Source organism: Rhinopithecus roxellana, chromosome 4 (assembly GCF_007565055.1).
Source record: "Rhinopithecus roxellana isolate Shanxi Qingling chromosome 4, ASM756505v1, whole genome shotgun sequence".
In the NCBI taxonomy this organism is placed as follows: domain Eukaryota; kingdom Metazoa; phylum Chordata; class Mammalia; order Primates; family Cercopithecidae; genus Rhinopithecus; species Rhinopithecus roxellana.
The window spans coordinates 97,952,000-97,967,966 of NC_044552.1; the positions used below are offsets into that span (position 1 = coordinate 97,952,000).

A 15,967-nucleotide genomic window follows, 5' to 3' on the forward strand; every position below is an offset into this window, starting at 1 on the left:
ATACCTGTAATCACAGCACTTTGGGAGGCTGAAGTGGGAAGACTGCTTGAGCCCAGGAGTTCAAGACAGCATGGGCAGCATGGCAAGACCCCATTTCTACAAAAAGTAAAAAAAAATTGGCCTGGCATGGTGGTGCGTACCTGTGGACCCAGCTCTTTGGCAGGCTGAGGTGGATCTCTTGAGGCAAGGAGTTCAAGACCAGCTTGGTCAATTAATATAGCAAGAGTCCACCCCCACCATCTCTACAAAAAAAAATTTTTTTTAATTGTCTGGGCCTGGCCTGACAATTCTCCTTCAAAACAGTTGTAACATCTTACTGGTTTCCTCTTTAATTAATGAGTTAAATAAAATGTTAACACACGTTCATTTTATAACTTTCTCAGAATTAGCACCATATGTCAATTTTCCACAGAGATTTTTTTATGATAAACTACAAAAGCCTAAGTTTTCCCAGTTGAGATTTTCTTCCTACAGGGTTATGCTTCTAGCTATTGTAGAACACAAGCAGATTTTGTTTGACCTGCCATGTAACCGTATACCCTCAATGCCCTGTTTGTTTCAGTGAAGAGACACCTGCTCCACACAGTGTGTGGATGTGCTAACTCAGAGCAGAACCAAGCACTGCAGCAGCCCTGCATGGGCTCCTGCCCTTGCTCTGGATGTGAGAACACACTGGAGTACTTGGGGTCAGAATAAAAGACCCAGGTGTCTTGGGAGGGAACTCCATTTTCCATTTGGGAATGGGGGATGGGGAAGCAGAGGAGAGGTGTGGAGATCCCCCTCTTCTATTCTCCTCCCATCAGCCACTCCCCCACTTTTCCCTTTGATTCCCAGGCAGCTGGCCCCAGACTCAACCCAGAGAAAATTCTACGAAACGCATGCTGAAGTGAGGAGGAACCGAGGCCACACAGGTCAAATGCACCTTAGCAGAGAGCTCCTGGAGAGAAGGCTAGAAAGGTAAGATGAGCTCAGATGGTGAAGGGCCAGGAGAGGCAGCAGACAGAGCCCAGTGTACCTACCACTGGCATCATGTGTTTAAAGGTCAGTCCCGTCGGGCCCCTCACACATGCTGGTGGAGTGTAGACTGGCACAACTTCTCTGCAGAGCAATTTAGCTCTAGCTGTCAAAATTGCAAGGGGATGCATGCTCTGACTCAGAAGTACCATTTAGAGAAATCTATCACACAAATATAATCGTACTGTGCAATAAGACCTCCGAACAGAGTCACTGCAGCATGCTTTGTAAGGGCAGGAGATTAACATAATCTAAATGCCCATCAATAGGGGATTGGTTAAGCCAATTAAAATGAAGAAGGAGAGTATAGTATCCCACAATTTGTATAAAATGGGGAAACACACAGAGCTACATCTACTTGCATGTATGGACGTAAGTATCTCAGGAACAATGTAAGAAGCAGGTAAGACAGGTGCCTTCAGTGAGGGAAACACTAAGTGGTGGGGGCAGCATGGGAGGAGGACTAGGCAAACTTTGTGCCTTCTGTAGTAGAATCATTACCTACTCCAATTAAAATAAGTGTATGGGGTCCTCTGGAAGGAGCATGCTATACACAACACATTCTCCCAAGTGAAACGTTTTACCTGACCAACCACCTTGTAAGTGTCAACTTCCCCCACATCCTGGGGAGTGACAGCTTAAAGCAAATGACTAGGAACCAGCAGGCTGGCAAACATGAGTTCAGGCTACGCCATTCTGGTAAGTTCTTTTTTTTTTTTTTTTTTTTTTTTTTTTGAGACGGAGTCTCGCTCTGTCGCCCGGGCTGGAGTGCAGTGGCCAGATCTCAGCTCACTGCAAGCTCCGCCTCCCGGGTTTACGCCATTCTCCTGCCTCAGCCTCCGGAGTAGCTGGGACTACAGGCGCCCGCCACTTCGCCCGGCTAGATTTTTTGTATTTTTTTTTTAGTAGAGACGGGGTTTCACCGTGTTATCCAGGATGGTCTCGATCTCCTGACCTCGTGATCCACCCGTCTCGGCCTCCCAAAGTGCTGGGATTACAGGCTTGAGCCACCGCGCCCGGCCCATTCTGGTAAGTTCTAACATTAAACACAAACCCAGGAAATCAAAAGCAAAGCAAATGACCACCATGAAAGATCCTTCCTTTCCACTGCTCCCCTGCCTTGGGACACCAGTGTCGCAAACCCTGCGTGGAAGTGAGGTTTTGTCGAAACTGGAAACAGGTTTCAGAGCAGGAAGCCCAGCGAGTGGCAGCAGGAGAGCCTCCCAGTGCAGAGCCTGTTCTCACTGTGTTTTTTGAGGCCATGAATGTATACCATTTATTGACTTCCAGCGTTCCCTTGAAAGTGGCTGCCAGAAAATATTTCCAGCCAGTCATCCTCTTCATTTCTGTAAACACCATCAGGTGCTCACGCTGGGGAACGTTACTACTTTACTACAGTGGAACTCTTTGCATTTCCCTTTTTAAAAGTTGGAAGTTTATACTGGAGTACAGCAGTTACCAGCATGGGGAGACAACATGATGCAAAACCCCCACAGGAACCACAAGCAACCTACAAAGGACTTATTCAGCCTCCCAAAGCTTCTGTTTCCTCATCTGTAACAATTATACTTAGGAGAGTTATCTTTAAAAAAAAAATCAAGTTTCTTGAGGTATAATTTCCATTCAACAAAATTCACTTTTTTAAAGTATGCACTTTCATATGGTTGGATAAATGTATATGGCCAACCCCACAAACAAAATATGGAAGATTTTCATCCCCCCAACACAAAATTCCTTCCTGCTCCTTTGCAGTCAATCATTTCCCACCATCTCCAGCCCTTAGCAATCACTGATCTATTTTCTGTCCCTATAATTTTGACTCTTCTAGTAAGCCTGGAAGATACTAGTATGTCTGGAAATCAGGCAGCAAAAGTCCTTCAACTTTGTTGTTCAACGCTGCTTTGGCTATTCTAGGTCTCTTGCATTTCATATAAATTTTAGAATCAGCTTCTCAACTTCTACTCCAAAAAGCTGATAGTTTTATTAAATGTTGGACATTGAGCTAAACACTTTGTCATCTCATTTAGCCTTTTTTTTTTTTTTTTTTTTTGAGACAGGGTCTTGCTCTGTGGCCCAGGCTGGAGTACAGTGGCACTATCTTGGATTCCTGCAGCTTCCGCCTCCTGGGTTCAAGCGATTCTCCTGCTTCAGGCTCCCAAGTAGCTGGGATTACAGGCGTGCAGTGCAGTGCACCACCACACACGACTAATTTTTGTATTTTCAGTAGAGATGGAGTTTCACTAGTCTCGAATTCCTGGCCTCAAGAGATCCACCAGCCTTGGCCTCCCAAAGTGCTGGGATTACAGACTTGAGCCACCGAGCCCGGCCTTCATTTAGTCTTGATAGCAATCTCATGAAGTCGAGATTATCCTCATTTTTTCAGATGAAAACACTGAATGGCCTTGGACCACAGCTCTTAGCATTGTTGCATTGTCAGAATCCCCTCAGTGCCTACTACATTTGACAGACTGTGTGCTGAGCACTATTCTAAGTAGTTTGCATATATTGATTCAGTTAGTGCTTAAATAACCTAATGAGGTAGCTACTATTATTTAATCCTCATTTTAGAGGTGATGATATGATGCACAGAGATAAAGTAATTTCCTCAAAACCATAGAGCTAGTAAATATCGTTGGCATTTGAAACAAAGCACCTGGCTCCTGCATCCACGCTCATACCTTCTATACTACACCGCCTTCATCAGGAATTTCTGAACTTGCGATAAAACTCTGGGAATGGTGTGCAGGAGGCAAGGACAGGGGAGGAGAAAAGTCCCTTTGGTCCACCCTGCAGACAGCCTCTTTCTCTGTCTGCACTGAGGGGTGGTCAGCATAGTGGTGGAAGGACAGGGACTATGGAGGCGCTGGAAACAAGGGTCAAGAGTGTCCTACATGTGGGCCTCAGGACCACACAAAGCCAGTTCCTTCCCAGGGCTAGCACCTATTGCTGCTTTGGTCATGGGCAAGTTACTTTCTGCCTGGCACCTCCCTTTCCTTATTGGCATCTCAGAGATAAGAGCACCAGCTTGGCAGAGCTGAGGATTTCAACCAGATAGTATATGGCAAGCACCTGGCCCACTGCTGGTACAGGCACTCAACACATATTTTTAAACTTGACTTTATATTTGACAAAGTACAAAATTAATATATGCTTATTTTAATAACTGAAACAATACAATGAAAAAAAATCAGGCCAGATGCAGTGGCTCATGCCTGTGATCCCAGCACTTTGGGAGGCCAAGGTGGGCAGATCACTTGAAGCCAGGAGTTTGAAATCAGCCTGGGTAATATGACAAAACCCCATCTCTACCAAAAATACAAAAATTAGCCGGGTGTGGTGGTGCACACCTGTAGTCCCAGCTACTCAGGAGGCTGAGGCAGGAGAATCGCTTGAACCCGGGAGGTGGAGGTTACAGTGAGCCGAGATTCTGCCACTGCACACCAGCCTGACCAAAAGAGCGTGACTCTGTTAAAAAACAAATAAAGTGGGGGGGGAAAGGGGGAAAAAAAAAAAAAGCCAATCATCTTCCTTGCTAGGTAGCCAAAGTTAACAGTCTCATGTGTCCCATGTGGTTCTCCTGGCTCACACAAATGCAGGCATACATTTGTGGAGAGAAGTAGACTTGCCTCTTTAAACTGAAGTATATCACACCATATGGTCTCCATGCTACCTGCCCTGTTGCACCTCCTGAGTTTTCTGCTTGCCCATTCTGCAGAGAACTCTGGGGGTCTCACTTTCTATGAACAAGCTCTTTGAGGCCCTGGGGTTTGTGCTTAATTATCTAAATTCCAACTTCATTACTCGGGAAGAGTGGTAGGTATCAAATGGAGATGAATTTTATGAATGAAATTGAATTTTCTTCTTAACCAACTTGTATCAAACAACCTTTGTCTACTTCCTTTTGGAGAAGATAGAAACTTTGGTAAAACATTCCAAGGACCAGCTTTTTTGTTGTTTTGTTTTTTGAGACAGGATCTCCCTCTGATGCCCAGGCTGGAGTGCAGTGGCACAATCATGGCTCACTGCAGCCTCAACCGCCTGAGCTCAAGCAATCCTCCCACCTCAGCCTCCTATGTAGCTAGGACTACAGGTGTGCATCACCATGCCCAGCTAATTTTTTATTTTCTGTAGAGACAGGGTCTCACTATGTTGCCCAGGCTAACCAGCTTCTTAACAGTTCTAGGAAAAGATACTCTGCCTGGGGACTCCTAGAGGCTCTCAACTCTAATGTTATGGCCAACGCTTGGCACTGAGGGGCAATGCAGAGGGTTTATCCAGATGACAAAACACCTGTTGGTATTGAGGTAACAAAATTAAGCTGTATCAGAAGGTATTTGACTAAAGCACAAGGGAACGGGAGAGAATATGTTCATTTATAAAACCAGAGCATTCTTGCAAAGAAAAAATATATCCCATTTGTTTGTTTTAGTATCAAATATCTCAAGCAGTGCCTGCAGGGGCAACTAGAAAGACACAGAGTTGAGAGAAGTTAGGAAGCATAATGAGCCTCACTTGGTCACTGACAGGAAGCATAAGTGGAGGGATGTCAAAGACCCAAAACAAAAAAGGATGGCTTTGGGCTTCTGCTTGAGGTGTGCACAAATGGGGCTCCCTTGTACTGATAAAGGAACCTTGGGAAGAGGACCAGGCCTCAGGAGGGGTTGCAGCTTCCAACGTGGGCACTTCGATATGAACCTGTGGATTCTGCATATAAAGATGCCCAGGAAGGCTGGGCATGGTGGCTCATGACTGTAGTCCCTGTTACCTGGGAGGAGAATCACTTGAGTCCAGAAGTTTAGGACCAGCCTGGGCAATATAGTGAGACTCTTGTCTCAAAAAAAAAAAAAGAAATTAAAAATGCCCATGAAGGCAGCTGGCCATGGGGATCAGGAGACAGGGCCAAGTCGGAGATGAAGACATGGTGACTAGTCTTGAGCTGGAATAGCCAAGTGGGTGTACAGAGGGAGAGCAGATGAGTGCAGAGGGCCTGAGGAAAGCCAATTTTAGAGGCAGGAAGAGCAAAAGGAGATGGAGAAGGCACCTTGGGGAGGAAAACCAGGAGGCAGAGCTGACAGACCCAAGGGGAGCTTCAGGGATAGGAGTGCAGGCAACAGTATCAAATTCTAGCCTGTCTCACCAAGAATGCAAGCTCCGGTGAGGACCAAGATGTTTTTTCCTGTCTTGTTCACCAGTACACAGCTGAAGCTCAAAATATATTGCCTAAATGAGGGAAGGAACAGGTGACTTGGGTGAAAGGAGTAGCAGAAAAGTGAAGGGTCATGAGCCTGAATTATTGTCTCTAATAATTTGCTCCAGAGATATGTCAGACTTCTCAGCATATCCAGTGCTTTTGTCAGATTACCTGTTCCAGCTGAAAATGTGTTTGTCAACATGGTGAAGTACAACCGATCTAAATATGAAAGTTGTGCAAATGGAAAATCATAGTTCTTAGTGAGACTTTCTCTTAAAACATGAGTTTTAAATTCTTACATGTAGTTCCCACATCAATTTCTAGCTCCCAACCCCACTTGCTCTGAAGACATGTCCTGTGCATGACAAGCCCACCCTTACTTAGTGAACAACATACTGGAACCATCCATTACGAGCTGAAGTAAACTCTCCAGGACAGAAGAGATGCCCTTATCTGTGGCAGAGAAAATGTTCATGGGAGCCAGGAAATTTCAGTTCCCGTCTGGACTCTGGCATGCCCTATTAGAACAAGTCACTTTCCTTCTGTGACTTCATTTCCTCTCAAGGGAAACCATATATATCTTACAAGGCTCTGGGGACAAGCAACATATATGTGAAAATAATTTGGAAATGTTTTATACAAGTACAATCCCATTATTGGGATCTCGCTTATTTTTTTTTAAGTACCTGAGCAGATTGAGCTCCCAGTCAATAAAACATTTGCAGATTATATCCACCATGTGTCAGGTGCCAAGGAGTATGCTCTAATAAGCAGCAGCCCACAGGAAGTTCACAATCTAAACTTACAAACCACATAGTGGAAACATGATGGTTACCAGTGTTAGGGCTCAAAAAACAATACCCCAAAAGGAAGGCCTCAGGAACAAAGTTTTTTTCTGACCTCTTCCTGCCCTCCTATCTCTGGCCCCTCAACTCCTACCCAGAGGCTAACCACAGAAACTAGAATCCCTCTTCCCCCAAGGCAGGTCGTAGAACCCAGAACCTCCTACCCCTAAAGCCAGCCATAAAACTTAAAAATATTACTCTAACCTTCCCCCCCTCCCCTTTCTGTGTAAAAGCAGGCCATAAATAAATTATCTGACCTAGTTGACTGTAGGTCTTAACACTCCATTCCAGAGAGGGGCCTGCCTCATACCCAGAAGGCAGGAATGCTCAGCTCAGAAGGGCCAAGAAGACCATAGACAGACAGGCCTTGCTGGGTTTCCCATGCAATCAGCATTAGATCATGCCCTTTTTGTCCAATCATGTTTCTACATGGCTGTCCACACTCTTTTGAACCTAAGCATTAAAATGGACAATTTCCCCTGAATTTTTGGGTCTTCATTCTGAAGGCTCCTGTGTGTACATGTTAAATACGTTTTTATGCCTCTAATACAATTTATCTGCCGTTTGTATGTTGATTTTTCAGTGAGCCTTTAAGGGCCAGGGGGAACTTTCCTCCTTGCCTCCTATGGGAGCAACGACTCTCACTCTGGAACTAGATGGCCAGGGTTTGAATACCAGTTTTGACACTTTCTAAGGGAAACCTAGGGCAGGTTACCTGATCATTCCTTGCCTCAGTTTCCTCATCTGTAAAATGGGGATAATAGCCATGGTGAGGTTTAAAAGATTTAATTGTTGTAGAGCTCCTACAAGAGTACCTAATACTCTGCAATTGCTATCAAAGTGTAAGAAATTTACAGTCAATAACCTTATTCCCCTCGTTCAGCATAGATGGGGTCTACTATGTGAGTACCTTGCTAGGCACTGAAAGAGTTAAAAAATAATCAATATTTTACATCCACTTAGATTTTTTTTTTCTCTGTCGCCCAGGCTGGAGTGCAGTGGTGCGATCTCGGCTCACTGGGAGCTCCACCTCCCGGGTTCATGCCATTCTCCTGCCTCAGCCTCCCAAGTAGCTGGGACTACAGGCACCCACCACCACGCCCGGCTAATTTTTTGTATTTTTTAGTAGAGACGGGGTTTCACCATGTTAGCCAGGATGGTCTCGATCTCCTGACCTCGTGATCCGCCCGCCTCGGCCTCCCAAAGTGCTGGGATTACAGGCGTGAGCCACCGTGCCCGGCCCACTTAGCTTTTATAACTATGGCAACATGTGCTATCACATTCAGTGCTTACGAAAACTCTGTAAGGTTTGTGAGGAAATTGAGACTCCTGACATGATTGGCCTAATCCGTGGTTCTGAGGTAGGGACAATTTTGTTGCTCAGGGAATGTCTGTCAATGTCCAGAGACATTTTTGGTTGTCAAAATCCAAGGGAAGGAAGTACTACTGGCATCTACAGCAAGAAGCCACGGATGCTGCTAAATACCCTACAATGCACAGCACAGCCCCAGCAGCACAGGATGATCTGGCCCAAAATGTCAGTGATGTTGCTGAGGATGAGCAACCCTGGTCTACATTAATAAGTCATTAATAAGCAGCAGAACAGGCGCCTATACCAAGGTCTTTGGCTTCCAAATTCAGTGCCTTTCTCCTCTGTCAAACACAGATAAATGAAAGAGAGACACTATGACCCTGGTCACAGTGATGATGCGGTGGGGAGTTCTGAGCACCCACAGAGCAGTATGAAGGACAGAGTGCATAGAGAACAAGGTTCCATCAATTAGGAGGAGAGCAAATTCCATCCAGGGTACCATTCACTGGGTGGACTTCATGTTGGTGGTGGCTCCTGAGCTGAGTCCTGAATGGGCAGGTCCTTCAAGGGGCAGAGTGGATGCAAAAGGCCTTTCAGAAGGCAGTTGCAAGGAACACTATAAGCTGAGTTTCCCAACAGCAACACTGTAAGCTCAAAGATGAGGCACTGCCTTTGACGTTCTTAGGCAAAATAATTATCTGCCTAGGTTTCTATACCAAATTGTCACTTAAGCAAGAGGGTAGAATAAGGATTTTTAGACATGCAGACTCTCAAAAAATTTATGCCCATATTCCCTTTCTTAGGAAGATATCAAAGAACATGCAGTATCAAAGTTAGAATGACATGGGTTCCAGCAAACAGGGGATCTAATACAGGGGAGAGGTGAAAGGACTTCTCAGGATGACTGCAGAACTAGAGAGCAACCCAGGTCAATCAGAAGAAGGATAAATGACTCCAGAGGGGATATCCCCAGGAAGAAACTTGGGCTGATAAATATGTAATAGGTTTACTCACGGAGAATTGCACTGAGAACAGTTTCACAGTTATTGGATAGTAGATGAAACACTTACCAGTAAGTTTAAATCAAATTAAACAAGTGAAAAAATCAGGGTAACTATCAACTCCAGGAAAAATAATAAGCTATATATTTTTAACAATGTAATCATGTATATTTTTTTAAATGTAATCATTCTCAGCTAACCAGTGAGCAGCATTTACATAGTCACGATAATTATACATCTGATTTTAAATTGTGATATTTTGGGAGGCTGAGGCAGTAGGATCGCATAAGCCCAGGAGGTTGCTCATTATTATCAGCTAGGCATGGTGGAACACATGCCTGTAGTACCAGCTACTCAGGAGGCTGAGGCAGGAGGACTGCTTGAGCCCAGGAGGTTAAGGCTGCAGTGAGCCGTGTTCAGCGCCACTGCACTCCAGCATAGGTGACAAAGTAAAGTTCTGTGTCAAAACAAACAAAAAAACTGTGATATATAGTCACAACAATTTTGAGAAGAACAAAGTTGAAGAGCTCACACTTTCTGAATTCAAAACACATTAAAAGCTACAGTAATCAAAACAGTTGGTATTAGAATAAAGACATATAAACCTGTGAAATAGAATAGAAAGCATAGAAATAAACCTTCATGTATATGGTCAAATGATCTTCAGCAAAGATGCCAAGACCACTCAATGGGAAAAGGATAGTCTCCTCAACAAGTGGTCCTGGGAAAGCCGGATGCCCACATGCAAACAAATGAAGATGGACTCTCACCTTACGCTATATAAAAAATTAACTCAAAATGGAATAAAAGCCTAAACATAAGATCCAAAGCTATAAAGCTTCTACAAGGGGAAAAACTTCATGATGTTGGATCTGGCAATGTTTTCTTGGATATGACAATAAAAGCACAGGCAATAAAAGCAAAAATAGACAAATGGGACACCAAGCTTGAAAACGTCTGTGCATCAAAGAACACAATCAGCAGAGTAAAAAGACAAGCTACAAACAATGAGATACAACTGTACAGCTATTAGAACGATCAAAATCCAGAACATTGAAACACCAAATACTGGTGAGAATGTGGAGCAACAGGAAATCTCATTCATTGCTGCTGGGAATGCAGCAGTTTGGCAGTTTCTTATAAAACAAAACCCTCTTACCATGCAATCCAGCAATTGTACTCCTTGGTATCTAATGAAAAAAGTTGAAAATGTATGTCCACACAAAAAACTGCACATGAATGTTTACAGCAGCTTTACTCATAATTACCAAAATTTGGAAGCAACCAAGATGTTCTTCAGTAGGTGAATGCTTCCAAAACTGCAGTATATCCATACAATGGAAGATTTTTCAGTCCTAAAAGGAAATGAACTATCAAGCCATGAAAAGGCATGGAAGAACCTTAAATGCATATTACTAAGTGAAAGAAGCCAATATAAAAAGGCCAAATATTGTATGATTCCAACAATATGACATTCTGTAAAAGGTAAAACTATGGAGACAGTAAGAAGACCCAGTGGTTGCCAGGGATTGGGGTGGGAGGAGGGAAGGGAATAAACAGGTGAAGCACAGAGGATCTTTAGAGCAGTAAAAATAATCTATATGATACTATACTTGTGGATGTATGTCATTATACATTTTTCCAAATCCATAGAATGTATAAGAATGAGCCGTAATGTAAACTATGGACTTTGGGTGATAATGATGTGTCAGTATAGACTCATCAGTTGTAACAAATGTATCACTCTGGTGGGGGATGTAGATAATGGGGTAGGTTAAACATGTTTAGGGGCGGGAGATATATGGGAAATCTCTGGACCTTCCTCTCAATTTTGTTGTAAATCTGAAACGGCTCTAAAAAAGTACTTCTAAAGGTAACCATAGAATGAGAAAAAATGTTGCAAATCAAATATATGATAAAGGATTAATATCTAGAATATATTAAGAACTCATATTTATATCTTATATGTATCTTTTAAGATATATCTAGGATTAATATATATTATATTAGGGATATAATAGGATTATATTAAGAACTCATATTTATATCTTATATATATCTTTTAAGACATAAATATGAGTTCTTAATATATTCTAGATATTAATCCTTTAATTATTATAATTATATAATTAGAATATAAGATATATATAATATATATCTTAATATATATATTAAAATAATATATTAAGAACACCAAAAAAATCAAATAACCAGATTAAACAATAGGCAAAGGACTTGAATAGACATTTCTCCAAAGATGATATACAAATGGCAAACAAGCACATAAAAAGACGTTTAACATCACTAATAATCAGAGACGTGCAAATCAAAACCACAGCGAGATATCACCTCACACCCATTAGGAAGGTCAGTAATAACAGCAGCATTTTGGGAGGCCAAGAAGGGTGGATGACGAGGTCAGGAGATTGAGACCATCTTGGCTTACATGGTAAAACCTCGTAAAATTAGCCGGGCATTGTGGCCAGCACCTGTAATCCCAGCTACTCAGGAGGCTGAGGCAGGAGAAATGGCATGAACTCGGGAGGCGGAGCTTGCAGTGAGCCAAGATCGCACGACTGCACTCCAGCCTGGGCAACAGAGCGAGACTCTGTCTCAAACAAACAAACAAACAAACAAACAAAAAACAGAAGATAAGTATTGGCAAGGATGTGAAAAAGTGGGAACCCTTGTGCACCATTGGTAGCATTGTAAAATGGTGCAACAGCCATGGAAAACAGTATAGAAGTTACCCAAAACTTTCTTTCTTTCTTTTTCCTTTCTCTCCCCCTCCCCCTCCCCCTCTCCTCTCTCTCTCTCTCTCTCTCTCTCTCTCTCTCTCTCTCTCCTTTCTTTCTTTTGAGACGGAGTCTTGCTCTGTCGCCTGGGCTGGTGTGCAGTGGCCGGATCTCAGCTCACAGCAAGCTCCGCCTCCTGGGTTTATGCCATTCTCCTGCCTCAGCCTCCCGAGTAGCTGGGACTACAGGCGCCCGCCACCTCGCCTGGCTAGTTTTTTGTATTTTTTTAGTAGAGACGGGGTTTCACCATGTTAGCCAGCAAGGTCTCAATCTCCTGACCTCGTGATCTGCCCGACTTGGCCTCCCAAAGTGCTGGGATTACAGGCTTCAGCCACCGCACCCGGCCAACCCAAAACTTTAAAAGTAGAACTACCATATTTCACTTCTGATTATATAACCAAAAGATATGAAAGCAAGGACTCAAACACCCATGTACACCCATGTTCATACAGCATTATTCACAACAGGCAAAAGGCAGTAGCAACCCAAGTGCCCATCAGTGGATGAAGGGATAAACCAGATGTGACATATACGTAAAATGGATTATTATTCAGCCTTAACAAGGAATGAAATTCTGGTACATGCTACAACACGAGTGAATCTTGAAAACATGCTAAGTGCAATAAGCTAGTCACAAAAGGACAATATAGTATGATTCCACTTATTTGAGGTGCGGCTAACCGTCAAATTCAGAGACAGGAGGTAGAATGGTGGATGCCAGGGTCTGGGAGGAGAAAATGAGAAGTTAGTGTTTAATCGGTATAGAGCTGCAGTTGGGGAAGATGAAAAATTTCTGAAGATGGATGGTGGTGATGGTTGCACAACAATGTGAATGTACTTAATGTCACTGAACTATACATTTAAGAATGGTTGAAGTAGTACATTTCGTATGTATATTTTACCACAATAAATAAATTTTAAAAATATAAGAGAAAGGACTGAGCATGGTGGCTCATTCATGTAATTCCAACACTTTGGGAGGCTGAAGAGGGAGGATTACTTGAGTCCAGGAGTTCGAGACCAGCCTGGGCAACATAGGGAGACCTTGCCTTAACAATTAAAAGTGTGCATGCCTGTAGTCCCAGCTACACAGGGAGCTGAGGTAGGAGGACTGCTTGAGCCTAGGAGGTAGAGGCTACAGTGAGCCATGTTCATGCCACTGCATTCCAGCCTGGGTGACAGAGGGGAGCGTATCTTAAATAAATTACATATATATATATATATACACACACACACACACATATACACATGAGTATAACATAAATAAAATGTTAAACTTGACTTCATTTAAAAAATTAAACTGATGAATCAGATGGTCAACATATATATTCATTGGAAATATGGAGACAAATACCAGAAAAGAAATATCTAGGAAGCTGAAAGTTGTTTCTTCACAGCGTAAATGGGAGTGGGCTAAGAATCGCTGTTTTTATTAAAAACCTTTAGCAGTATTTGAACTAATAGTTTTAAAATTCCAATAGGCATGGGTTACTTTGATAAAGATAACCATGAAAAAGCAAATGACGTATAAAAAAAGACAGACAAGTACTGGTGAGAATGTAGAGAAACCGAAACCCTCATACATTGCTGGTGGAACATAAAATGGTACAGGTATTCTGGAAAATAGCTTGGCAGTTTCTTATAACGTGTTAAACAGATTTGCCATACGACCTTGCAATTCCACTCCTAGGAATATACTCTAGAGAACTGAAAACATATTTCCAACACAAAAACTTGTATATAAATTTTCACAAAAGCATTATGCATCATAGCCCCAAACTGGAATCAACCACAAATGTCCATCAACTGATAAAGAGATAAACAGAATGTGGTATACGTATACAATGGATTATTACTCAGCCATGAAAAGGAATGAAGTATTGATACATGCTACAACAGAGATGAACCTTGAAAACTTTATGCTAAGTGAGAGAAGTCACAAACAAAAGACCACATACCATATGATTCTATTTATATCAAATGCCTAGAAAAGGTAAGTTTATAGAGACAAAAAGTAGATTCATAGTTGCCAGGAGCTGGGGGTGGGAATGGGGAGTGACAGCTAATGGGTATGATGATTTTTATTGGAAGCCAGGCGCAGTGGTTCATGCCTGTAATCCCAGCGCTTTGGGAGGCCGAGGCGGGTGGATCACCTGAGATCAGGAGTTCGACACCAGCCTGGCCCAACACGGTGAAACCCAATCTCTACTAGAAATACAAAAATTAGGCAGGCATGGTGGTATGTGCCTGTAGTCCCAGCTACATGGGAGGCTGAGGCACAAGAATCACTTGAACCTGGGAGTTGAAGGTTGCAGTGAGCTGAGGATTTGTGCCATTGTACTCCTGCCTGGGCAACAGATGGAGAGACTGTCTCAAAATATATATATATTTTAATTGTGATGATAGAAATGTTCTAATATTTGAATGTGCTTGTATCAGTCTTCTCAGGCTGCCAGAACAAGAGATTCGTTCCTCAGTTCTGGAGGCTGGGATGCGTGAGTTCAGGGTACCCACATGGTCAGGTTCTAGTTGGGGCCCTTTTCCTAGCTTGCTGATGACCACCTTCTCACTGTGTCCTCACATAGCAGGGAGGGAGAGAGATAGCAGACCCTGGTGCCTCTTCTTACATAGAAACTAATTTTATCACAAGGACCCCACTCTCATGACCCCATTTAAACCTAATTACTTCCCAAAGGCCCTATCTCTAAATACCATTAGGGATTAGGATTGAAACAAATGAATTTGGGGGAGAAACAATTCAGTGCATAGCAGTGGTGGTGTAAATACACTAGAAATTATTGAATTGTACAATTAAAATAGGTGAATTTAATGTACGTACATTATATCTTAATAAAGCTGTTTATAAAATAGCAAATAATTAAGTCTATTTATAGAAGAAAAGTTGCAGACTATGCCCTAAGTGCATTAAGTAAGTTGTTATTGTAACAATCTGAAAAGCTGACATTATTATCCCTCTTTTACAGATAAGAAACTGAGGCTCAAAGAAATTAAGCAACTTGTACAATTAGCAAACAAAGCAGAGTTAAAATCTGGGAGCATGTGCCCTAACTACAGAGTTCCACGCTTTCTCCCATTTGTGATTGTCTGGGCCCTGGAAAGTGCTATGAATAGATCACATGAGCTCTGAGTTAAGGCTCCCTTCACCCTCAGTTCCAAACAATCCAATCACCATTTATGTGCAGACGCCTGTTCACCTCCATGGGGACCTATAAGTAGCTCAAGACCTCTCTGGAGGCCGGCATAGAATGTGAAGATTGCATATAAGTAAACATGAAAATAGGAGCTGATCAATCTGCCACAGGAGGTCAGAAGTTAACAGATGACCCTCTGTGAAAACTAAACTTTGCCCCTCTTCACAGCTCTTTCTGGGGAGGTCTGGAGGGTGGGCTTCGGAGCCAGACTCTGTGAGTATAAGTTGCATTTCCACCACTCAGTGGGCTGAGGGACCCTGGGCAAGTTTCCCCACCTCCAAAATGGGAATGAGAAGAGAATCTCTTCTAGAGGGCTGTAAAGTGCTTACAGCAATACTAGGATAGGGCTCAATAAGTGCTTGCTATCCCAGTGTATTTAAACTCTCCAACTGGCTGCGCAGAGCCTGCCTTTTCTTGGCTTTGCTACAAAACTGCCTTTGGGCAGTACGGTTTCTCATCTTTCATAGCCTTCTCTGTTGGCGCTGGGTAAGCAATGCCCTCCAAAGCTTACCACACATCTTCACTGACCCACATGAAATCAAAGCCTATAGAGGTTGTAGCAGTCATCTGGTCCAGGCCGTCATCATACAGACAGGG

General features: G+C 42.9%; 1 protein-coding gene across 3 annotated transcripts in view; it reads right to left on the bottom strand.

Annotated features, from left to right (window-relative positions):
• The window catches only part of ANKRD6 (ankyrin repeat domain 6), a 215,185-nt gene that overhangs the window by 58,331 nt on the left and 140,887 nt on the right, over positions 1 to 15,967 (bottom strand). The gene's annotated exons all lie outside the window — the stretch shown is intronic.